The sequence below is a fragment of the Pipistrellus kuhlii genome, unplaced genomic scaffold (genome assembly GCF_014108245.1).
Source record: "Pipistrellus kuhlii isolate mPipKuh1 unplaced genomic scaffold, mPipKuh1.p scaffold_m20_p_2, whole genome shotgun sequence".
Lineage (NCBI taxonomy): Eukaryota > Metazoa > Chordata > Mammalia > Chiroptera > Vespertilionidae > Pipistrellus > Pipistrellus kuhlii.
Genome location: NW_023425515.1, coordinates 34,960,085 through 34,985,710, shown reverse-complemented (window position 1 = coordinate 34,985,710; position 25,626 = coordinate 34,960,085). Strand labels below are relative to the sequence as shown.

General features: G+C 41.6%; 2 long non-coding RNA genes across 4 annotated transcripts in view; both read right to left on the bottom strand.

Annotated features, from left to right (window-relative positions):
• Positions 1 to 2,229: 2,229 nt before the first annotated feature.
• Positions 2,230 to 16,529, bottom strand: LOC123652610. The gene is made up of 2 exons (XR_006742051.1): positions 16,246 to 16,529; positions 2,230 to 2,614 (listed from the first exon to the last, which is right to left on the bottom strand). It is a non-coding gene; the product is annotated as an uncharacterized LOC123652610 (long non-coding RNA).
• Positions 16,530 to 18,952: 2,423 nt separating this feature from the next.
• LOC123652609 overlaps positions 18,953 to 25,626 on the bottom strand; it is a 55,602-nt gene continuing 48,928 nt past the window's right edge. For 2 of the 3 annotated variants that reach the window (XR_006742048.1, XR_006742049.1), the window contains exon 3: positions 18,953 to 19,777. This is a non-coding gene — a long non-coding RNA (uncharacterized LOC123652609). The remainder of the gene's footprint in view (positions 19,778 to 25,626) is intronic. The other variant, XR_006742050.1, reaches the window with a different exon arrangement.

Below are 25,626 nucleotides of genomic sequence, written 5' to 3'. Positions count from 1 at the left end.
TGGAAGTTGACACGTGAAGGACCTCATTGCCCTGGACTTGCAAGTCACTGGAGGTGAGCTAGTGCTTCTGGGAGCTGACATGAGAGGAAAAGGCGGACGCTGGACCTCTAGTTCTCAAAATTAGCTACTCAATCATCGCCTGGGGTTTTCAAAACCACTCAGATGTCTGGGTTCGATATAACTGGCTTGGGCCTCGGTATTTTTCAAAGCAGCAAAGCTTAAGGGTCATTGTTTTAAAGGATACAAATTTCACATTTAGGACATAGGTAAATCAAGGAGAAGGAAACTCCCCTTTGTGTGAGGTGAAAAAAATCAATCAAAAAGCAGGAGGAAATAGTTTTTACTATCTTCATGCTTCAATATTATTCTGTTGTCATTTAATATAATCAAATGGCCATCTATTTGAGATGTTTACTTGGTCTCTTTCAGAGGCCCCGTGTCAGAAACTTTACATCTGAGCAACAGCAAACAGCTGTCAGAACAAACACCAAGTTGTTTCCTTGCTGCTCAAGCCCTTCTGCTTTAGATGAAGACGCAAACTCTCTCCCCACAAACCAGTGAGCTGTCCCATCGGAGGGGGCAGCCCTCACCCAGGTCCAGCACTTGTAGTCAGGCAGGAAGGAGGTGGGCCCTGGGCCTCCAGATCTTCCAGTTTTTTCGGGAGAACTCAGAAATCTTCATGTTCATGTGAAATCTCACCATTTCTAAATGTTGGCAAGTAATTCAATTGTGAAAAATCAGAACACATCTGCCGACCAAAAGCCAGCTGCCAGTTTGCAACCTCTGGCCAGGAAGGCTCTCCTGCATCTCGCCTTCAGGTGGCTAACTCCTCGTCAGCTTTCAAAGCTCAATTCTTTTGGCCACCCCTCTCCAGCCAACCGTTTCCTCCCGGCCTAGAGCTCCAACTCTGAGTGCTAGCTCACTCACTCACGTCCCCAAAACTTATCTCCCTGCTGGGAGATTGTGTCTGTTTCCCCTAATAAACTCCTTCGCCCCCAGGGCAGGGATGGTGCCTCCATTTTCTTATTTTAGGAATTTAATCCCAGACTGGATTCTGACTCAGCAAATAAGTATTTATTAAATGCTTACTTTGGGTCTATTCAAGAATTTAACAAATTCAAATTCTGGCCCCTCAAAAATACAATGTCATTGTTTTTACAAATGGCTCGTCCATGAATAGTCATTATAATGCAAATCCTAGTTTGAGGGAATGAGAAGAGTGGCATGTTTAGTGCCAGGCAGCGAGGCAGAGAGCTACACCTCCTCCTCTGCAGGGAAAAGTCATCTGTGGGCACCTACGCCTGAAAAGTCAAGGTGTTATCAACATAAGCCTGTCATAAAGAAACAGGGAGGTGAATATGAAAAGCAGCCTCTTGGAGGAGGGAGACAGGGAGGCAGAGAACTATAAACCCGTGGGAACCGTTTTTCATTCTTTAAACTATGGGCCTATATAACTTTGATACAGAATAGAAGCAAAACCTAAAAAAATGTGAGGAGAAAGAGTGGAACTGGCTTTTAGAGCTCTGCGCATTTGGAATCCCACTTTAGCACTTACCGTGCTAAAATTAGCTTCCTCAGATTTCTCTGAGCCTATACATTTGCATCTGTGAAATCAGGACAAATGGTAGTTGTGAGGATTAAGTGAGATTTCATGTGTAAGGCCCTTTGCCCTTATTGGACAGTTAAAGGGGGTTTCCATGCCAATTGGCTGAGCCTCCCACCCTCTCACTTGGCCATGGAGGAGACTAGCAGGCAGAGTTTTTGCCCTGAGAGCAGAGTTCTAATTATACCAATGCCCAGTTGACTGACAATGGAGATTTTATTTTTTTTTTCAAGATACTTTTATTGATTTCAGAGAAGGGAGAGGGAGAGAGAGAGATAAAAACATCAACGATGAGTGAGAAATTAGCTACCTTCTGCATGCCCCACACTGGGAATCGAGCCTGCAATCTCAGGCATGTGCCCTGACTGGGATTCGAACTGTGACCTCCAGGTTTATAGGTCGACCCCAGTCAGGCGACATGGGAGAGTTTAGATAAGTGTTTCTCTCTTCAACAAGGTTTCCTGCCTTTTCTTCTCTATTTTGCTATTTTTCTTTAAAAAAAAATAATAATAATTCAGATATTTTTAGCTCAAAACCTGTTTGTTACATGTTTTTATAACTCATGGGAATTAAAACCACTTTCAAAAGAGAAACAAAATAAAACCCAAACTCTTAGGGACCCAGTATTGACTCAGACTATTTTTATTATAATGCTTTTAAAGATTGTATTTTTATTTATATACGCATTAACTCCTTACATACATAGAACTAAAGAAACAATAAAATAAGAATACATTTAAATGGAAACCAAATAAAAAAAAACACACACAAATAGAATTCTAATGAATGCTAATTTGATATGAAATCTTAGGACATTTTGCTGACACAAAGTTTCATAGCAGGTTCTCATGGGTCCCCATGCCCAGGCCACTGGGTGCTGGCTGATGACTCAGTTTCTCACTGCTTTTCTATGAATCTTCCTTGCACTGCTGGGTGTAGGACCCCTCAGCCTTGGCATGGTTCTAGGACATCTCTTAGGCTTCAGGTCTATTCATGATCCTTTCTTGTTAGCTGGGTAATTAAAGTGACAAAATTTAGTACCAAGTGAATTATAAACAGAGACTCAAAATTAGAGGAAAACCTTAAATTAAAAATTATCATGGAAAACTAGAAAATCTCTGAATGGAACTCTGGTGGTTAAGGCCTCCTGGGAAGCCTTAAACCAAAGTCAAGAGTAAGGCTTTCCTGCGCTACTGGCATGGCTCAGTGGTTAAGTGTTGACCTATGAACCAGAAGGTCACAGTTCAATTCCCGGGTTTAGGGGTTCCTTCCCCAGTGTGGGGCATTAAGGAGGCAACTAATCAATGATTCTCTCTTATTATTGATATTTCTAACATTCCCTCTCCCTTCCTCTCTGAAATCAGTATATATATATATATATATATATATATATATATATATTTTTTTTTTTTAATATATATTTTATTGATTTTTGTACAGAGAGGAGGGGAGAGAGATAGAGAGTTAGAAACATCAATGAGAGATAGTCATCGATCAGCTGCCTCTTGCACACCCCCTACTGGGGATATGCCCGCAACCAAGGTACATGCCCTTGACCGGAATCGAACCCGGGGCCCTTCAGTCCTCAAGCCAACGCTCTATCCATTGAGCCAAACCGGTCCCTGCTATTTTATTTATTTATTTATTTATTTATTTATTTATTTATTTATTTATTTTTAAGAGTAAGGCCTTCCCAATCAGCAGGCACTATCTGTCTCTTCCCATCTCTGCCCATCCTCTCCAAGAGGTCCAGTCAAAACAGTTGGTTTCACTAGGTTTTTACCATACCCTTGGTAAGCTGTAATGAAGATGCCCTTCTTTTCTATACCCAACTGTTCCTCATCCTATGGTTCAGGTTGTGATGGGTCCTTGGTTTGCTTTCTTTTTTTCTTTTAAATGTGCTTTCTCTTTCAAAAATACATATTACAACATTTATCTCATACACAGGGCAAACACCAAAGACATGCTCTCTGATTCATTTTCTTCACATAATACCTCACTTGGACTTTCCTTTTACAACTTTGCAAAATAAATTTAGTAAGAGAATTATCATGGACAAGCAGATTGAAGCTCAGGGAAATGAAGCCCTAACTAACAATGGGTTTGGACTCCAGGTCCTTACTTTTTAATCTAGTCAAGTTAAATGCGAATGCATTTTTATTGTGAGTTTCTTGACCCCAGAAGCTGAAAATCTACCATATGCAGAAATGCTTGTTTTTAAAGCACATGTGTCAAACACAAGGCCCGCGGGCCAAATCCGTCCCGCCAGGCCTTGCAATGTGGCCCACACCGCGCTGTCATCACTGCACTCCGCTGCGTTTCCATCACAATGACAGTTTATGACTGTTCAGTAAACCATTCAGCCCGCGATTTAGGCTGGATTTTAGATTTTGGCCCCTTCTCTGATTGAGTTCGACACCCCTACTCTAAAGAGTTGCCTCATCCCCACTTTCTCTTCCTCATCCACCCCCTCTATACCATCACTTTTTTTCTTACTATTTTTATTTGTTGCACAAATATTGTAACAAAAATAAGGGACATAATTAGAAGAAAGTTTATTGATATATCCAGTACTCCAACATATCAATTATTTTTAGTTTTTTTTTAATCACTGCTATATAGTCCTTATCCAAATATTACCAAAAAAACACATACACACAAACACTTAAATTCCTCTAGGAAAGTATTCAAAACTTGGTGGTGATTAAAAGTTAGTAGCCACTCGAGTGAGTCACAGAATCAAGCAAAGCCTTGGGTGTAGTTCCTTCTCTGTAACACCCAGACCTTGACATCCATCATAAACCAGGCAACTAGAAAGAAGAGATACAATGAGGGCAAGACTTTCTCAAAGCTAGTGATCATTCATCTAAAAGAGTCACCGCTACCACATCCACATTCTATATGTGACAATTATTCCTCAACAGGAAGCAATGCCTAGTTATTTGATATAGAACCTTTCTAGTCCTTTGAATACTATCTTAATCTGAGTATATTAGCCAAAATGTTAACAGTGGTTATCTCTGGATGGTGAGATTACAAGCAATGTGTATTTTCTTTTTGATTTCTTTCATTGTCTGAGTTTTCTGCAATGAATATGTAATATGTTTGTAATAAGATTAAAACGAATAATAACAGGGATGCCGACTAGGATGAGAACTTGATCTAAAGAGAAGAGCCTATAAAAACTAGAGTCAGAGGAACAAATTATGTGGTTTCTACCACTGGAGGGACAAGCAGCCCCTCTCTGTGGTCAAAGACCCTAGAGCCCAGGAAGTACAACTTCCAGCACAGTCCAGTTCTCTTTCTAATATAACATCTGCTAACAAGCTTCTGTTGCCTTAAAAATATATTTTTTCTTTCTTTCTTTCTTTTCTTTTCTTCTCTTTTCTTTTCTTTTAAGCTTGGAAAGATTGTTCCTAAACCATTTGTCAACACAGAAGATTTGATTCTGAGAACGTTATGGATTTTCTGTAGCAATGGTCCAATATAATTTAGTAGACAATAACACCCATAGAAATGTGTGGGAGCTTGGCTGTCAAGTCCTGTAGTGCTTTAATAAAGAAACATGTCATTTTTCTTCAGCTAAATTTCAACTAGAAATAATATTAGATGAGTTCTCATTGCCATTCATCACGTCGCCTTTTTGCAATTTGGACACCGTAATGATTTCATGCAAAAAAATTCACTGTCTAGAGAGTCTTGGTGGCTTCTGTCTGATCCTGGTTTTTCCTTTTGATGCGAATTACTTATGTGCATCCATCATGGTAAAAACAGCAGAGTTTGGGCAAACACTGCTCTCTCAAGACCCCCGCTCCCTTTCAGGCCTGGAGATCCTTCATCTAACCCAGTTCCATTCTTGTGCCTCTTCCCGCTGGCTTCCCCAGTGCCATTTTTATTAAAGCCCCAGCTCATCCCACATTCAGCCGCATGACTTCTTACAGGCTTCAGAATAAATCACCACATTGCTCCGATCTTGGCTTCTCTGCCCTCGGCTTTCAATTAAATTTAGAATTGACTTTAAAGGTACAACCTCAATGTACATGGTGGAAAATGACCTTGTTTCCCCTTTCCCACCACCTGCGACTTCCTGCGCGGGGCTCTTAGACTCCAGCTCCAGGTTCAAAAAGTAGAAACGGGAATGTGCTACATGCTCCCGTGGCAAACTATAAGTCTCAAGCTGTTTAAAGTCTTTAAAGTCCCATCCAAAAGGTAAAGTACACTCTGCAGAGAGAAATCTAGGGGCCTGAAGCTCTGGCTGCCTGTGTTCAGGAAGAGACACAGAAGGAGAAGAGGAGGAGGAAGATGACGAAGAGGAGGAGAAAATTTTAAAAAGAAACCCTTTGAGCCAAACACTTAATTTAATTCTTACAGTTTGCATTTAGGATGATTAGTTTATTTTATAATACACATCACTATGAAAGTAATTATATCAAATTAATAGAAATGATCTGTGACCAGGATTACAAGGACACCAAAGGGCACCAAAGCAGACTTTGACATCAAAACGGACTTTCATCTTTTGTCTTGTCATTTGACTTCCCACTCAGAGCGAGGGATCGAGCACAGGAAGCAGCAGGTTTGGACTGTTTGGAATTGGGCATGCTCCTGTCCATGTCTCCCTCCTCCATTTGGAAGGCTTTGCCAGTCAGAATGACAGAACTGGGAAACACTTCTTTCTCTGTTCAAAAATAATAATATGTTAAGGCTCTTGGTTGTATCAAAAAGCAATCATGTTCCTCCCAATTCAGAACAGAAAAGAAGAATGATTTGATTGCCAGAAGAAAGGATAAAACAAGATCCGGCACATGAGAAGGGTGTGCAAATTGAAAGTGCTCTGCAGATGTAACAGGTCGATGTATTCCTTCCACCATCAACTCGTTATTGAGTGTCTACCAAACATGAGGTTCCGAGGAGGCTGTGCAGTGCTAGAGAAGAGCTTGAGACTTAATTTATTGGCCACTAAAATGGGTATAGAGACCTTTACTTTAGGATGTGCGAAAATTAAGTGAAAGAATAAATACAAATCACTTAGAACCAGTTCTTGGCTCATAGTAAACACCGAAGGAATGGCTTTATATAAAAACATGAGCCCTGGCTGGTATGGTTCAGTTGGTTGAGCATTGTCCTATGAATCAAAAGGTCAGATTTGATTCCTGGTCAGGGCACATGCCCAGGTTGTGGGATTGATCCTAGTCTGGGTGTGAGTAGGAGGTAACCAATCAATGTTTTTCTCTCACATTGATGTTTCTCTCTCTCTCTCTTTCTCTCTAAAATTATTTTTAAAAAAATTTTTAAGTACAAAAATAAAAAAGTACTTCCCAAAGCTATGGGGAAGTACTTCCCTACAGCCTATGAATTATTATTCTAAAGCTTCTATTTTTTTTTTTTTCGTCCTTTGATGCTAAAATTTGGGAGGCTACACAAATTTAGCTGCGCAAATCACAGATCAACGTATGTTTTCTATTTATTGACTTGTAAGAACAAGTGGTTGTTTTGCCAAATAAGGAAGGAAGGGAAAAGGAATGAACACTTATTAACTCGCTACATGTGAGATCTCAATTATTTTTCACCTTTGTTCCCACTGAAATCTCATTAAATTCTAATAGCTAGGCAGGCATTAATAGTCACACGTCCTAGATGGAGATACTGAGGCTCAAGGAGAATCAGTGACCTCCCCAGGGTCACAGAGGTAGGAAGAGGAGAGGATGGGATTGAATCAGGTAATGGGATTTCTGAGCCCATGCCCTTGTTCGGCACTACCAGCTGCCCCTCCACTGTGCTAGGTCCTATGGGGAGAAATCTGGAATCCTTACCAGAAAACACAAGAAATATTTGGAATCTTCTTAAAGTAGGAGACATTTTTAAAGAGGAAAATGTTACAGTAATGAATATCTTGTTCAATTTTCTGAATAGTAGTACTACAGTGAGGTTCTTATCTTCCATTTAAACTCTTCTAGGTAGAACCTTTCTTTTTCAGTTTTAAAAGATTACTGTTGACAGGGACATTTTAGGTAACTTTGATTCTCCTTTCTCTCAATAGCACTTTTGCTTTTCGGGGGAAGGAAACCATGCAAAAATTTAAAACTAAACTGTAAATCAAAAAGTTAGGAAAGTTATATACCATAGTACTGACCCTGCTTTGAAAGGTTACAGCCACTCTTCAGGTTAAACGATCTTTCGACATTAGTTCTACCTTTCACAGCCTTCCAGAAACTTCACTCTTCCTAAGCGAACTGTTCTACTCTCAGTTCAGCCTTCCTTCCTGGACAGCAGAGCAAAGGTGACAGCATATGGAAATTCATTCTATGGGTCCAAGTGCCTACTGAAGCCCTAATTGTGGATAAAGCATCAGCTTGCAGACTGAAAGGTCCCAGGTTCGATTTTGGTCAAGGGCATGTACCTTGGTTGTGGGCACATCCCCAGTAGGGTGTGTACAGGAGGTAGCTGATCGGTGTTGCTCTCTCATCGATGTTTCTAATTTTCTATCCCTCTCCCTTCCTCTCTGTAAAAAAATCAATAAAATATGTTTTTAAAAAAACAACAAGTGCCTACTGAAGTCTTCCTTGCTGGGCAGTCCTAAGTAGATAGCTCATTAGGATTTTAAGGATGTTGAGGAGTTGAGTTTTGCTATGCCATGCCTACTTCATCACTATAGCCCATTAGGCCACAACTGGTCAAAAACACATGATTAAAAAAAGTCACTTTTTTTTTTTTAAATATATATTTTATTTATTTTTCACAGAGAGGAAGAGAGAGGGATAGAGAGTTAGAAACATCGATGAGAGAGAATCATCGATCAGCTGCCTCTTGCACACCCCCTACTGGGGATGTGCCCGCAACCAAGGTACATGCCCTTGCCCGGAATCGAACCTGGGACCTTTCAGTCTGCAGGCCGACGCTCCATCCACTGAGCCAAACCGGTCCCGGCAAAACAAGTCACTTTCCCTAACCAGTTTGGCTCAGTGGATAGAGCATCGGCTTGCAGACAGAAGGGTCCCGGGTTCGATTCCAGTCAAGGATATGTATCTCAGTTGCAGGCTCCTTCCTGGCCTGGGCCCTGGTCAGGGCTCCTGAAGGAGGCAATCAATGTGTTTCTCTTACATCGATATTTCTCTCTGTCTTTCCTCTCTTTTTCACTCTCTCTAAAGATCAATGATAAAATACCCTTGAGTGAGGATTAAAAACAAACAAACAAAAAAACCTAACAAACTAACTCACTCCACAGGTCAGTGGCCAAACATGAAATGGAGTTTTCTTTCTTATATCTGTCCTCCATTTTTCCTTCTTTTCCTTCTCTGTCTCCTTTTTTTTAGTTTCTTGAAATAACTATTCTTTTCCTAGTGCCTTAAAAAAAGGTATTCCATGGTTCATTTCACTTGGTAGTAACCTAAACTGCACCTAATCCCCTCTACCTACAGTCTTTAAAGTTTTAGAATGAAAAAGACTAAAGGTTGAAAATACCTTGTTTAGCTAACAGAGAAAAGTTATTTATCACTCTAATAGTTGTGTGTTTTAATATTCCAAACCTCAGAAATTGAACCCATCATTCAAACTGCATTTTGTTACTGGTCAAATACATTATAAGAATGTTCTGACCCAGCTAGTGTGGCTAATTTGTTAAAGGTTGACCTATAAACCAGGAGGTCACAGTTTGATTCTCAGTCAGGGCACAAGCCCAGGTTGTAGGCTGGATTTCCAGTGTGGTCAAGCTCAACCACTGAACCAAGCCAGCGTGGGCTGTAGACTTTTTTTTTTTTAATTACACTATATTCAAGGTTTATGAGAGGGCAGGACGGGGCGAGGACAAGCTCCTGACTCCACTGGGGGGCAGGGCGGAGTTATCCTCCATTTTGTAACTGAACCCTAGCCCTCACCCAACCAATCAGGGTCAGCTGAAGCAGTGACATCACCACTGACTGGAGTAAAACCCCAGGGCTTGGCGAAGTTCACTGGTGGTCCTTGGGGATCACGAAGTCTGGGCGTAACAGGTTTTTTTTATTTTTTTTTTAAATATATTTTATTGATTTTGTACAGAGAGGAAGGGAGAGAGATAGAGAGTTAGAAACATCGATGAGAGAGAGTCATCAATCAGCTGCCTCTTGCACACCCCCTACTGGGGATCTGCCAGCAACCAAGATACATGCCCTTGACCGGAATCGAACCCGGGACCCTTCAGTCCCCAAGCCGACACTCTATCCATTGAGCCAAACCGTTCCCAGCTGGTCATAACAGTTTTTATCCTAGTCTTTGTTATTTCCTCACAAAAAAAAAAAAAAAAAAAAAAAAAAAAAAAAAGGACTATTCTACAAATTGTGCCTTGAGCTGCTTTCAGGTACTGACTTTTAGGTAAAATGTATTATTTAATATGACCTATGCCTCCCAGGCAATGAAAGACATTTTGCAGTGGAAGAGCTAAAATCATCTTTTAGTAGAATACAGCCATAATACAGTGTCCCCCAAAAAATGTATACACACTTTGAATAATTATTAATTCCAATAGGTTAAATCTAAAAAGAAGGAAAAATTAATTGAGCTATCAGCTGTTTAAGTGTATATTCTTTTTCTTGGAGGCAGGGGGACACCCTACATCCATCACGTGTTCCGTAGATTCTGGAGAAACACGGTGAACAAGGCAGGTAATGTCCCTGTCTTTAAAAACAACAACAACAAAACCCACATATTTTTTATTGATTTTTTCACAGAGAGGAAGGGGGAGGGATAGAGAGTAAGAAACATCAATGACAGAGAAACATTGATCAGCTGCCTCCTGCACACTCCCCATTGAGGATGTGCCTGCAACCAAGGTACATGCCCTGATTGGAACTGAACCTGGGACCCTTCAGTCTGTAGGCCGACGCTCTATCCACTGAGCCAAACCAGTTAGGGCTGCCCCTGTCTTTATGGAGCTTACATTCTAGCAGAGATTGACAATAATTAAATACCATACCTAATAAAAGAGTAATATGCAAATTAACCATCATTCCGCCACATCCTTAAGCCATGCCCATCAGCCACGCCCACCAGCCAATCAGAGAGTATGCAAATAAATCCAACCAAGGTGGCTACGGCCACAGAGAGCAGGAGGGAGGCTTGGGTTTCCCAGGCAATGGAAGAAGCCAAGCTTTCTGCCTGCTCTTACAGGCCTAGGCCCCCACTCTAGGCTACAAAGTTTCAATTATAGAAGGTAAATAAATCCAAACAGAAATGGTGGCAGCCACGGAGAGCTAGAGAGAGCAGGCTAGGGTTGCCCCCAGCAATGGAGGAAGCAAAGCTTTCCACACACCCTGGCCAGCCCAGGCCTCTGCTTAAGGTTACAAAGTTTCAATTATAAGTTGGTCTGAAGGTTGTGGGTTATTGTTAAGCTGATTAACAAAGTTTCAATTATAGAACATACATAAGTCCCAATAGAAATGGCTGCCTGCCACAGAGCGAGCAGGAGGCTTGGCTCCGCTTCAGGCTATAAAGTTTCAATTGTAGAAGGTAAATAAATTCCAGATACCAGGGCCTCTGCTTGGGTCGCCAGGGGGCATAGCCAGCCCACAAACCACCACAGGCCCAGGCCACCCCATGACCCAAGGGAACCCCCATCCTGATCTAGGACACCCTTCAGGGCAAACAAGCTGGCCCCCACCCATGCATCAGGCCTCTATCCTATCTAATAAAAGAGTAATATGCAAATTAACCATCACTCCAACACACAATATGGCTGCCCTCATGTGGTCCAAGATCCTACCCCCATGTGGATACAAGATAGCCACCACAGATGGCCAGCAGGAGAGGGCAGTTGGGAGGCACCAGGCCTGTAAGGAGGGCAGTTGAGAGGGACCAGACCTGAAAGGAAAGGCAGTTGGGGGCGATCAAGCCTTCAGGGGAGGGCAGTTAGGGGTGACCAGGACGGCAGAGGAGGGAAGTTGGGGGCAAACAGGCTGGCAGGGGAGCAGTTAGACATCAATCAGTCTAGCACGGGAGTGGTTAGGGGGTGATCAGGCTGGCAGGCAGGCAGAAGCAATTAGAGGCAAACAGGAAGGCAGGCAGGCAAGCAGTTGGGAGCCAGCTGTCCTGGATTGTGAGAGGGATGTCTAATTGTCAGATATCCCTTGAGGGGTCCCAGATTGGAGAGGGCACAGGCTGGGCTGAGAGACATCCTCCTGCCCCTGTGCATGAATTTTGTGCACCAGACCTCTAGTGTAATATAATATCAGTTATTTGTAAGTGTTGACCAAAAAATCCAATCAAGATTTGGGGTTAGGAGGTTGAAGAGTGACTAGTAGTTGGAGAGATAGTATTTTAATTAATTCAGATAAAGACTGCCTTTTTGAAGGAGTAGCACTGAATGCAGTGAGGGAGTGAGCCAAGTGACCATCTAAGATTCAAATGTTTCAAGCAGAGGAATGAGGAAGTGCAAAGGCTCTGGGGTAGCAACAAGCTTGGTGAGCAGAAGAAACAGAAAGAAGACCTCAAATCTCTTTTTGATCAGGCCAGTCCTAACTCTATAGCATGGCTTTACAAGGCTTCACATGACGTAGTCTTTACCTCATTCCTATTTTCTGAGTCCTACAGTTGGTAGAGTGTGGGCTCCTTGAGGAGAGAGGGTGAGGGAATCCTCGTATCTCAACCTTAACCTTGTTCTCCTAACTCTAACACTCCAACAACATTTTTTTTGCAAGAGAAAGGAAGTCTAGTGTGTATTGCACATCTGCAATCTACTGGCAAAGAGCTTCACGAATGTCTTTTATGTAAGCCTTATCCAAGCCCTGAGACTGGCTGCACTGTAACCATTTTACAGATAAGGAAACAGACGCAAAGAGGTTAAGTAACAGCTCCACGCTGAAGGACCTCGGCATCTCTTCAGAGCTCTGCAGGCCCCTAGCATCATCTCCCATGGAAGATACCTGTTCCCCTGCATCACGGTTTAGAGCACTGCCTTTCACTCTCAGAAGTGTTCTGGTTTGCGTAATGGCACACATGGTCACTCCCCCTGTAGGATAACCCTTTTCCACAGGGCCTTCACTCCAACCAGAGCCATCTGTCTGCACCTCTGCGAACAGGACAGGCTCTATCACACCTTTCTTCAATTTTCTCTTAACCTAAGATACCCTTCCTTCTTCCCACTTCCAACTTCAGTATCCATTTCCCAGAAATTTCTTCCAGACCAGATTAGACAAACACCTCGGGGGGCCACTTTGGAATTGCCTGTGGAGCTTCTGGAAAATACAGATTTCTAGGCCACATCACCTCACGTGGTTGGGATTTAGTAGATTAGGGTGGGCCCAGGAGATCTGTTTACCCTCCTCACTATTCCCACAACATCGACTACGTAAGTTTACAGTTATCTCTCTGTAATGACCAGTTTACTTATCTGATTCCTTCAGGTGACTAAAAACTCCCTGTGGGTAGGACCCATGACCTTCACCTTTAGCTAGAACCCGCACTCAATGAATGACACATAAACGAATGAGTAGTGATGGCAAACATTGACAGAGTACTTACTGAGTTTGTTGACTAACTCAATATTAAAAAATAAATAAAATGAGCCTGTAGGGACATATAGCCTAAAGGATAGTAGGGACATTACGGTACTAAAAATCAACTCTGTAAGGGAGGCCAGGGGAGGTCAATGGGGAAAAAAATGGAGATAAATTCACTACTATTTGTAATACTTTAAACAATAAAATAAAAAAATAAAAAGTAACTCTGGAAAGTGCAAAGCATGACAAACACATTTTTTTTAAAGTAAATATTTATCTTAGGACAGAATATGTCTTCCCACAAGGTCTTCTGTAGTCCTATGTACACTGAGTCGTGCCAATCATTTCCTGGATGTGCCCTGAGGGAAACTAGGTAAGGATGACTAGAAAACCCTATGATTTCATTCCTACTCCCAATCCTTCTCGACTGTTCCGTGGTTAGTCCTCACACTGCACTTTCCAGTGTTTTATTTTCCATCTCACATCGTTGTAACAAAACAGCTTCTATACCGCCTGGGGGGAGAAAACAGGAGTGGGACTGCTTCAGTCTTTCAACCTGTACCTTTCAATTCCCAAATTAAGTGCTCTCTGTGGACAGCCTATAAAATGAACGGGAGCTTATGAAGGGCTGGTGACCCACAAAGAACTTAATGCATTTTAAACGTACAATTCTGGTAACGGTGTCAGATTATGGATTTCCAAATGGCAGCACAATCCTGATTCAGAACAGATGGTCAAGCCACAGGCAACAGAATCAACAGAATGTCCTGCCATCCCAAGAGGCTGACAGAATCCAAGAGAAGTATCTGACATCACCTAAATTGGTAAACAGCTCAAAACAATCTTAATTAACAGTTTGCTGGAGCACTTAATGACAGAGAGCATGCCTCAGTAGAAACTGGCATTCTGAGGCAGCTCTCATATATTATTAACCGCATAAGAAGATGGTCTAATGCACTGTGGGATAAGGGAGGGGGGGAGAGGAACAGCCAAAATGAGAAATTAGGAAATCTTGGTTTTGGTCCAAACTCTGACACTAGTGGCATTAGACGATTATTTGAACTTTCTGAAGCTATTTTCTATTCTGCAAAATAGTATATAAGTCCCTTTTAGTTTTAAATGTGTACCCAAGGCAATTGGGGGTGGGGTGCAGTGTGAGAGGGCCTTCCCTGTATGTGAGCAAAATACGAACCATGCAAACATTTTAGATTATGACACAGCAACACTCATCTTACAAGAGGCTCAGCAGGTGAATGTTAATTTTGATTCTTCATTTGGTTACCAGAGTTACTATGGCACATAGGATATTAGCTTCCTAGAAATAATAATGCTTGCAGGGTAGCCAACCATAGTGCCTCCAGGTACCGAGCCTTTCTTAAATCAACAAAATTACGTAAAGTTGCCAATTGAGCAATGTCAGACTATTTTTTTATCTGGTCATCTCGAGTTCTCCATGTGGTTAGCCTTCTCCAGACGACTGACAAAAAACGGGTAAGGGTTTCATCATTGCTTGTTACCAGCACGAGAAACTCCCGTGAGGAGATGACTCCACAATGAACCTCTGCCAGGAAACCTAAACACACACGAAAGTTTCAGCCTGAAACATCCCAGGAGTAAGGCCTAGGTGCCTACGGGACGTTTTACTTCCTTTCCCTGCACCTTCCTTATGCTTCTTTGACAGAATCTTTTTTTCTTTCTTAAGGACTAAGTTCAGTTTTTCAAGTATGTGTGCATTTTGTGGAAGTGATGAAAGGAGAGGGGTTGCAGAGAAGGACCGGGGTCTCAGGAGGGGACCGAAGTAAGCTCGGAGGGGAGGAGGGGGGGGAGGGGGGAAAAGCCCACTGCCTCTCCAGTTACCATTTGTAAACTCTTTACCCGGTTCTGTGGGGGCTATTGTCCGGGGTCAATCATCCGTTGAAAATCAAGCTCTTCAGCTCATTATATATTCTCCATCGGAGGGGACCAGAACTATTTCCTGAAGCCTGGTTTGGGTGCTAATGACCCGCGCAAACACCTTGCGCCTACCTCCCGCGGATTTGTCCTAGACAATTTCACTTTTTAGTTTTTCTTACAGGGAGCTCACTCGTTGCGAGCTGCCCTTTCAGCTTCCTCGCGGTGACCAGGAGAGCCTTGCGCCGCCCTGGTTACAGGGACGCTCCCTCCTCGGCCCCCCAAGGCGGAGCTGCAGCGCCTGAGACGGTTACCAACCTGAGCCACAGGCTGCCTTGGAGGAGGGAGTTGCTCTTCCCTCCACAGGCCTCTCTCCCTTCCTCGCAGCGAGGCAAGGGTCCCTCTTGTGCAAACACCAGGAGAAACTTGTACCAGAGAGACTTGCAGGCAGTACCTTCCCTTCAGGTTTTAAAAGAGCTGTTTCTGTGAGCCTTCCCCCCTCTCTTACCCCTCCGACAGAAAACCCTCCAACTCACAGCATTATGTCTTGCCATAGTGATAGGGTGATATATCCATCAGTTTTGAAACTGGGGGGGACGGGGGGGGGGGGGGGGGACGGGCGGGGATTATGACTGAGGAAGGATGTTTATTTATTTATTTATATGTCTCCAATGGATTCAGTACAAAACTTGTGTTGCTCTTTCTTTCCTTCCCACATCTAAATAAATCCAGGCCCCAAAGCATGTAGGTAGGTGTCATCTGTAAAAACAACAACAACAACAATAATAATAATAATAATTAAAGCCAGAAAAATATGGAATAAATGGGTGTGGAGCCATTGGAGTCATATTTAAAATACACAGTACTTCCATCTTTTTGTGCCTGGAAATTCACCGATGTCCTTCCTGTCTGTTGCATCCTGACTAAGCAGGTTTGTGTGTTTTCTCCCCTTCCCCTAAGAAAGCTGAAGGTGAGGGCTGTCTCTGTGTGGCACTGTGGTATAAGTGACCGCTGTTGTGGAGGAGAAAAAGCCCAGGAAGCTTAAAAATTTTGCAGAGAGAAAACAATCCTCCTGCAGATCACGGTAAATAAAATAACAGCAGTGGGGTGATTTGCAACCATGTAACGGGCTTTTGTCTGGGTCTATTTCTCCGCGCCTTGAGGGCTTCTGTGTTCCTTCTCCACAGGACCCCGGTGTTTCGCCCCTCCATCACAAAGGCGCAGGGCTTGAGCCCCTCCTCCAGCTGTTCACCCCCAATCTTGCCCATGCTGAGGCTTACTTACAGCAGACTGAAGACTTCCAGTGGGGTGCAGGGCGCTGCAATTTAGGATTTCTGCAGTACAGGGGTGAGTTTTCAGGAGTGCCTCAGAGAGGGGAGCCAGACTTAAAAATAGCCTTTACTCCTCTTATTAACCGTTTCGCCGCTGAACTGGTTTTGGAGGCTGGGCCAGCAGGCTTTTCTTTTCTTTTTCTTTTTTTCTCCTCCCCTCTAGTAAACACCAAACTTGCTACAGCTGCCTCTGACAGTTTGTATAAAGGCAAACACTGCTCTAAGTCTGGGATAACGGCAGAGTAAATCTTAGGAATTATTACAGAAAGAACTGTAAAAATTAATAAAAAAAAAAATGACTGTGCTCTTTTTCCGTACCATGTTTGAGGGTGGGATAGAGGGGAAGGAATGAGAGAAGTAGAGGGAGAAAGGGGGGTGACAGAGAGAAGGAAACGAGAAATCTGGTGAGCAGAGGAGAGGAGAAGCCGCCTGTTCTGGTTTGTATTGATCTTATTTAAGCCTGGGGAGAACTGATGAGTCTGTGATTGTTTTAATGACCATGAAACCTGTGCATTCAAAGAAATGAATTAAGCTGTGTAATCACCTTCTAAGTAATATCAAAGAACCATAGAAGGACCAGGGGGAGGAGCCATTGTGGAATAGTATTTCCATCAGACAGGGCGCCGCAGGCAAAGGTAAACCAGGGGTTGAAGTCTTTCCAGAGAGAGAAGAGCCCAGAATTCAGTACTTTGTGGCCTGACCGACAGCAAGGAAGGGTAAGCCATGGAAGCCATAGTTGTTTTTATTTTGGTGTACCGGCAAGGAAATGCTGCTGTTGGAGTTTGGTGAGTGGTGGTTCACACTAGCAAAGCAAATAAAACTGTGGAAGTGCAACGCACATTATGCAGAGTGAAAAAAAATGGAGTCAGGGCTTGTGTAGCAGCTGAGGGCTATTGTGACAACATGCTTCACAGCTGAATAATAATGAAAGCACACTTGGTTCAGTCCAAAGACAAACTTCGGGTAATCTTCTATAATAATGTGACATTACTGTAAAGTGATATTGTAACCTATGTGATGGCTGTCGAAGGGAGGAGACCAAACAGTGTGAGACACTGACATGGCTCTTGGGGCTGGCAAGAAAAGGAGTACCCATACACACTCAAAGGTGACTGGCAATAGGACACTGTTTTATATGAGCTGCAATCAGCGGATTACAGCACTTGTGATGTTAATGACCCTTCATGTTTCACAAGCCAGTGCAGCTAAGAGGAAGGGCCCCAACTCTGGACTCTGTAGACCTGGTTTCCCACCCCAGCTCATGCTCTTGTGATCTGTCTAACTCAGGAAGAATTGTTCATTGTTTCTGGGCCTCAGTTTTCTCATTTGCAAAATGGGGATAGCATCCTCCGTGTCCTCCGGTGGCTGTGTATTTGGACAGGTGCTCAATCATCATAGTTACTATCATTAACTACATCACTCTAAGTAGATAATCTTTGTGAACCCACCCTAGGAAAATAAAACAATAAAAAAGATTAATCCCTTCAGACCATGGGGCTTCTGATCATGAATTGGCCATTAATCAACCTCTGCTACCAATAGAGTTGCCTGATAAAATAGGACACACAAAGTTGAATACCAGATGAATAGAGATTTTTTTTTTAGTGTAAGTATATCCCATGCAACATTACACTAAAAATGTTGTTGTTTATCCAAAATTTAACTTTAACTGGTCATCCTGTTTATGCTTTCTTTTACTTTCTAAATCTGGCAAATTAACTACAAACAGTAAAGACCTGAGTACATTCAAGTCCTACTGAGGGAACATGAAGGAATTGTTATTTAAGAAGGTTTTTACAAATTATTAATAAATGAGGGCCCCAGCCAAGTAGTTCAGTTGGTTAGAGCGTTGTTCCGGTACGAAGGTTGTGGGTTCGATCCCTAGTCAGGGCACATTCAAGAATCAACGAATGAGGGCATGAATAAATGGAACAACAAATCCAAGTTTCTTTCTCTCTCTCTCTCTCTCTAAAAAAATCAACACATTAAAAACGAGTAAATGTTATTAAAAACTTAAATATCTAGAACATAACTTGTCACTAGAAGAGGGAAACACAACAGCCATTTTTCCACTGTACAGTTAGGAAGTGGCCTTTTGCTTTTAACGTTCTCTCACCCACACCACGGCAGAGCTGTTCCTGGGCTCCCGTGGCCAGTGCCGAAGGACCACTCCTGGGCCTGAAGGGAGTTTTGTTTTGCCTTTTCTCTTTCTCCAGCACAGGGCTCCATGGAAACCTGGTGGTGCAGATGGACTGTGGAGCTGATAATACGCCGACAAATAAGACACCCAGACTGAGATGCTTTGTGGAAAGGAATGGCCCCTTCCAGTGGGGAGGCAACATGTAGGTGAGGAAAGGTACGTGGCCAGGAGACCTGTGTGTCAGTGGAGTACTTACGTTTGGGTTGATGTGAAGTGAATGCTATTAATGAACATGTGTACGACATTTTGCATTTGCTTAATTAACACACGATATTCCTTTGTTATGTGGGGACAGGATGGGGCCTATCACAGTGCCATAAAATTCAGAAAGTTACATGGACAATAAAGTTAATACTAGAAACATGAGCTTTGAACCCTTCCATGAGAAGCTCCCTATTTATGGAGAACATTAATAAAGATTTCCGATTTCACTTTGTCAACAAAAGACACCATACTAAGATTTGCTTTCACACATATTTACTTGTGGTAACAGGGTTGATAAGATACAAGCTTACATATAAATTCTGAGATGAAAAAGAAAAAAAGAGATTTCAAAAATAACTTAAAACGAGAGTTTTACTTCAAGTGTTTAAAAGTATGAAAAAGTTTTAATGTTGCAGTTTTTGCCTCTAGTCCTGTTCCCCCATTCATCGCTGACACAGTTAGGTTCTCCAGTTTTGAATTTTATGATATCCCAATATTTATGCTAGTGCCATCAATCTCTTTAGCCACTTCTAAGTACATGTGAAGGGCTGGTTGGTTTTGAAAACTCTTTGTAGATGTCATGAACCTATCAAAGTTCCTGTTTCGTCTTAACTCAGAGTTTAAAACAATGCAACAAAAAGGAAAAGATTGTGAAAGCCGAAAGGAACATTAGAACAGTGCCTTCTCCTTTGAAGGGCGGAGAAAAATCAGGGCGAATTCAGGCCAGCTGATTTCTGGAGAACTCCAGCGATCAGAGTGACTTTGCTGGGAGCAGCCGCTCCAGGGCCCCGGCCATTACATGTCAATCTGTCAAACCAGCAAACAAAAACACCACAGGCTTTAGCACCAGTGGCACATGACAAATGCAGATGTGCCTCCCTAAAGAACCCTTCACTTTTTAAACACCTGCAGGAATTCCAAAACAACTGGCAGGCCTTCCACGTTGCCACAGCCCCTCTCCTGACCCTGAGAGGGGAAGGAAAAATGCCTAGAATGTCCAGTATTCCATTCCCACTGGGAAGAGTGGCAGGGGGCTGATGAGGAGTGAGTAGGGTGTTGGGATCACAATGCCATGCACCTGCTTTGGGTGTAAAGAGAAAGAGTTTATTACAGAAATTGCAACTTTTTTTTCCCCATCTCATTACATAGTCCTGAGAAATTCAAGTGTTTCCCTTTTATTAGGTTTACCCATCCTGACTTAAAAGGGCTTATTGAGATTCCCCCCAGTCCTCCAACACAGGTATATGGTCTTCTTTTCATGATTAAATTGCCTTCCACATTTGGTTTTGGGAAGATGCATAACCTGCAGTACTAATTTCAAAGTAGTGTTTCTTACATACCTGATAGCCAAACAATGAGATTTCGTTCCTACTTTTTTTTATTTTAAAGAGAGACATTTTTTAATATTTTATTTTATTTTATTGATTTTACACAGAGAGGAATTGAGAGGGATAGAGAGTTAGAAACGTTGATGAGAGAGAAACATCGATCAGCTGCCTCCTGCACACCCCCCACTGGGGATGTGCCTGCCACCAAGGTAAATGCCCTTGACTGGAATCAAACCCAGGACCCTTCAGTCCGCAGGCCGACGCTCTATCCACTGAACCAAACCGGTTTCGGCTTGTTCCTACTTTTAATTTAAAAAAAAAAAAAAAAAAAAGACAAGCTTTTCCCCCACCCCATACCTTTCTATTCAATGAACACTTTTATGGCTAGAAAATATACTACAAAAGAAACACCGTGTGAATGTTAGCTGGTATCTTTGGAAGTGCCGTCCTTATACAGCCAGTATATACTGTACGGCAGTGGCTAGCATCAATTATTGTCAGGTTAACTGCTGGCAGAGGAAAAACAGCATTTTTAACCCAGCAATTCTGTTTGCCAGCCCTTTGCTAGTGTCTTTCACCTCTTCCTTCATAACAAAGCTGTTGTGATAAGTATATACATAGTTACCCATTACCATCTCTTGGGTTTAGTAGTCCAGCGATAAATATAGATAGGCCACCACTCTGTTTATCAGGAAGAATGTCAGCACGAGCAGGCTGCCCAAGAGCAAATTACAAAAGTTTTGGCTCCCAAGAATGAGACGCCTTGTTTGCCCTCGCACACTGCAGCTGCCTCCCCGCTCCCCCCCTCCCCCTTTTGGTGGTTTATTACACACAAGCTCCTAATGAATGGGAGCCGCTGTTTTACAGTACACCACACTTACAGGACTTATCTCTGGGCCTACCACAGATCTGACTGATCAACAGCAGGGCACCGCCATCATAATTCTTCCTAGAAACAGGAGCATAAAAAGGGGTTTGTTGGAGGTTGGCCGGGTCTGCGGAGAATCCTTGCCCGCGGGGCTTGCCGATGCCATCACTGGCTGCTATGGTCTTTGGCCTAATAAGGTACAGAAACAAAGATTGTTCACTGATTCAAGAAGACGAAAGCACCCGAATGATGGAGAGTAGAGGCAGCGGGGCACACATCCAAGTGGGATTAAGGCCACAAGTGCAACTTTATAGGGCCGTCTGGGTGGCAGAATAAAGATCTGCAGCTGAAAAATCCAGTTCAAACATAATTTATTTTGTGTCACTCGTAGTTAGAGGTAGCTGTCATTGGGATCTAAAGTGTCGCATTATGTCCCACCGATTTTGGTAAGTATTTTTGTAAGCTTCTTAGATGTTACCATGACTCAGAAACAGAGGCAGACGGTAAACAAATGTCTGATAAGTAAGTGGGCTTAGGTGCTATCTAAGAAATATATCTGGAAAAGGCCATGGTGATTCCCCCCAGCCCCCATCCTTTGCTTTTAAGTTACACTATGTCCTGACGTTTCTAAATCTTAGTATTTCTCTCAGGGCAGTAAAGTTTTACAATTTGAGCTCTGGCTGTCAGTTGATTGGAGCATCATCTGGTTGCAGCAGGGTTACGAGTTCAATCCTCAGTCAGGGGACATATAGGAATCAGCCAGTGATAGATGAGTGGATGCGACAACAAATTGCTATTTCTCTCCCTCTCTCTCTCTCTCTCTCTCTCTCTCTCTCTCTCTCTCTCTCTCTCTCTCTCAAATTAATCAATCAATAACATTTTTAAAATGTTACAACTTGCATTACCTATGCTTTTCCTAACATTCAGATAAATATCAACAAACTGAATATGCTCATTTCCCAATAACTCTGTTTCATGTAGGAGGACATTTCAGCTTGGAGAAGTCATTTGCCCCAGTCCCAAAGTCACTAAATAATCTAGCTGACAATAAAATTCTTTCCCAATGTTGGCAGCATAGCAAGACAAGCACAACAACAAATACATTACAATATTAAATTCCCCCCTTCTGTTCTTGGATCCCAAATTATGCTGGAATTAGAAACACAGGTTATTGAAAAGCTATTCCCACAATGAGTCCTGCCCATTTTGAAGCCATTGTACAGTAGTCTCTTGTCTGAAAGAGAGAGGACTATACTTGGCTGAAGTGTCACTGAATATAAAAGAATTATATGTCCTGAGATACAATAACTTAAAGTCAATTCAATTGACTTTTATATATATATATATATATATATATATATATATATATATATATATATATTTGTAGTTTGTGAAATTTTTATTATCTTAATACTACTTAATAGAATGTGGCAGAATTAGAGAGTGTAGGTATAGGAGAGCATAAATATCAGTCTTAACAGAGCCAGATCAGAGTTAATTCCTTATTTCCCCTTCTACCACCATGTATGATGTATCCTGACTTCAAACCATTTTAAGCATCTAAGATTGGTGTCATGATTTTATTTTTTTATTATTTATTTTTTTTTAATATATTTTATTGATTTTGTACAGAGAGGAAGGGAGAGAGATAGAGAGATAGAAACATCGATGAGTCATTGACCAGCTGCCTCTTGCACACCCCCTACTGGGGATGTGCCCACAACCAAGGTACATGCCCTTGACCGGAATCGAACCCGGGACCTTTCAGTCCCCAAGCCGATGCTCTATCCATTGAGCCAAACCGGTCTCGGCTGGTGTCATGATTTTAATATTCTCTTTAAAACATAGGACAGTGCCAGGCTTACTATTTTATTTCATCTTTTAGCACATTTTTTTTTCTTGACCTATGTCCCCTTTGGATGCACATAAAAAAAAGAAATAAGAATTAGGCAACTACATAAACATGCAGTTGCCTAATTCTTATTTCTTTTTTTTAAAAATATATATATATATTTTATTGATTTTTTACAGAGAGGAAGGGTGAGAGATAGAGAGTTAGAAACATCGATGAGAGAAAAACATCGACCAGCTGCCTCCTGCACACCTCCTACTGGGGATGTGCCTGAAACCAAGATACATGCCCTTGACCAGAATTGAACTTGGGACCTTTCATGGGGGCGGGGGGACTGAGCCTACAGCCCAGGAATTGAACTGTGACCTCTGGGTTCATAGGTCGACGCTCAACCAATGGGCCACACTGGCCAGGCTCAGAGTCTATGTTCTTAACTAGTATACATTTTATCATCTACTGTGTTTCCCCGAAAATAAGACATCCTCCGAAAATAAGACCTAGTGCATGGAAAGATAAGACATCCCCTGAAAATAAGACCTAGCACAACTTTGGGAGAAAAAATTAATTTAACACACTTGTCTTATTTTCGAGGAAACAGGGTATCTATCATCTATCTATCTATCTATCTATCTATCTATCTTTTCATCCTTCTAAACATCTTTCTTTTTATGTAAGATCTGGAAGGATATACGTATACTTCTGGGGAACTGATAAAGAGCACTTTCTCTTTTTATTCTACATATCACTTTCACTTCTGCTTCTATAAACGTTTGTATTGTTTGCAGTGCCATACTCACTGGTGCTGGGGATATCTAATATACAGCTGCAAGAGTTATAAAAGAAAAGCTTTAAAAATGAGTTGTCCTTAAGTGGGTGCTGAAAGCAATGTCAATAATTTGCTTTGGGTGGAGCCTTAAATATGAATATTGTTCTTATCTTTGAGAGCAGAAGGCATGACATCTTTTCCTTTTAATTTTAACACCTTTCTCTTTCAATAACACCTACAATATCTCCATGAGCACTCAAAAGTTCTATTTATTTACTGGAAAGAACCTATAATTGAAAGACTTCTATTAGGTCAGGGCAACAGTTTGAGACTATGTATTATAATAGAGCAAACTGAAATTAAAGATATGGTTCCAGACAGCTAACCAGTGCTTTATCCAACATGCTTAACCAGCCACAGATAAGAAGGAGTGTTTCTTTTACCCTTGCAAACACTTCCATCCATCCACATTATTTGCTCATATTTCCCTCTAATTTGATGTTCAATACATTTCAACCCATTTCCCCTGTAAAATAGTCCTTGGGCCTGTATTTCTGAGCTTTAGAGTTAGGATTTAGTTTCCACTTGACTTGAAGTTTCATATTAGAAAAATTGACACTTAGAACAAACACTCTATCACTGGATTCTTGTGCTCTACATCACCAAAAACTTTTGTACAAGCCCTAAATAGTTTGGCTCAGTGGATAGAGCATCAGCCTAAGGACTCAAGGGTCCCATGTTCAATTCTGGCCAAGGGCATGTACCTTGGTTGCAGGCACATACCCAGTAGAAAGTGTGCAGGAGGCAGCTGATAGATGTTTCTTTTTCATTTATGTTTCTAACTCTCACTCCCCCTTCCTCTCTGTACAAAATCAATAAAATATATTTGGAAAAAATTTTAAGAAAAAAATACTTTTGTATGAGTTTACTATTTTGATTATTACAGGATGACTCTGATGCTGCTAGAATTTACACAGGGTGCCTTTATTCCCTGATTATTTGCCTTTTATGTCTTTTTTAATAAGAAATTCTGAGGTTGTTCATACAATTGGCTGATAATTTCTGATTTCAGAATATCTCTATGGGCTTTTAAATATATTTCTAGATTTTCATTTACTTGCATAAACATAAATGTAGAATGAATAGCAAAATTTAAAATTGACATTTTCTATTCACTTAAAAGTACATTTTAAAGATGCAGTCATTATTTGTAACTCTATAATGGACCCCTGGAGCAAGTGACACATAAGAAGTGACTCATGAATAAAAAAGAAGAAAAAAGAAAAAAAAAAAAAGTGACCCACGGGTTATCTTTGAAAAAGAATGACTAATTTTCCACAAGAGTCTTCATTTTAATAATTGAAATGTTATTTAATAAATATGAGAAATAGATTTCTAGATGAAGATACTGAGAAACACAGAGGTACCCAGATCCAGGAATAATCTAGTATGAGAAACACTACATTTCTCACACTTACTTTTCTCTTTATTGAATTTTAACTATCTTTAAAAGAAGATTTTTTATTACTAGTAAAATATTCTCATGGCACTTATAATGACAGTATTTCCTGAGTGAATAAAATTATTGGATTGCCTATTAAAATAGACAATGTTAGGCCCCATTTTGTGTTATTCTAGAAACTTCCTTTTAAGTCCATTAAATAATTTTCGATGGTACACTATACAATTTCTTTTTTTACATTCAGAATTTTTATTTCAAAACGAAGAACCACAGTAACATTAATAATATAAAGCCTATTTGGAAATATTCACAATCTGGTCACTGAGAAATGGAAAAACTTCATACTGCCCACCCACGGTTTTGAGGAGCCAGAAGTGGAGGTCAGTTGGAGGAAAGTCACCTGTCCCAGCAAAGCCCCACACCAGAGCTCTGAGTATCACTATACAATTTCACTTCTCTATTTCTGCTTCCACCTGGAATATGGTCCCATATGTGTCTATCAGAATCCTAGCCATTCTTCAAGTCTTATTTTCTCCAACAAGCTTCTCCAGGCTATTCCATATTTTCCTAGCTACTTGTTCATACCTTTACCAGAGTTTATTCTGAAGAGACATTTGTGTACATGCTAATTTCTCTTTTCTGAGGAGCTGGGCC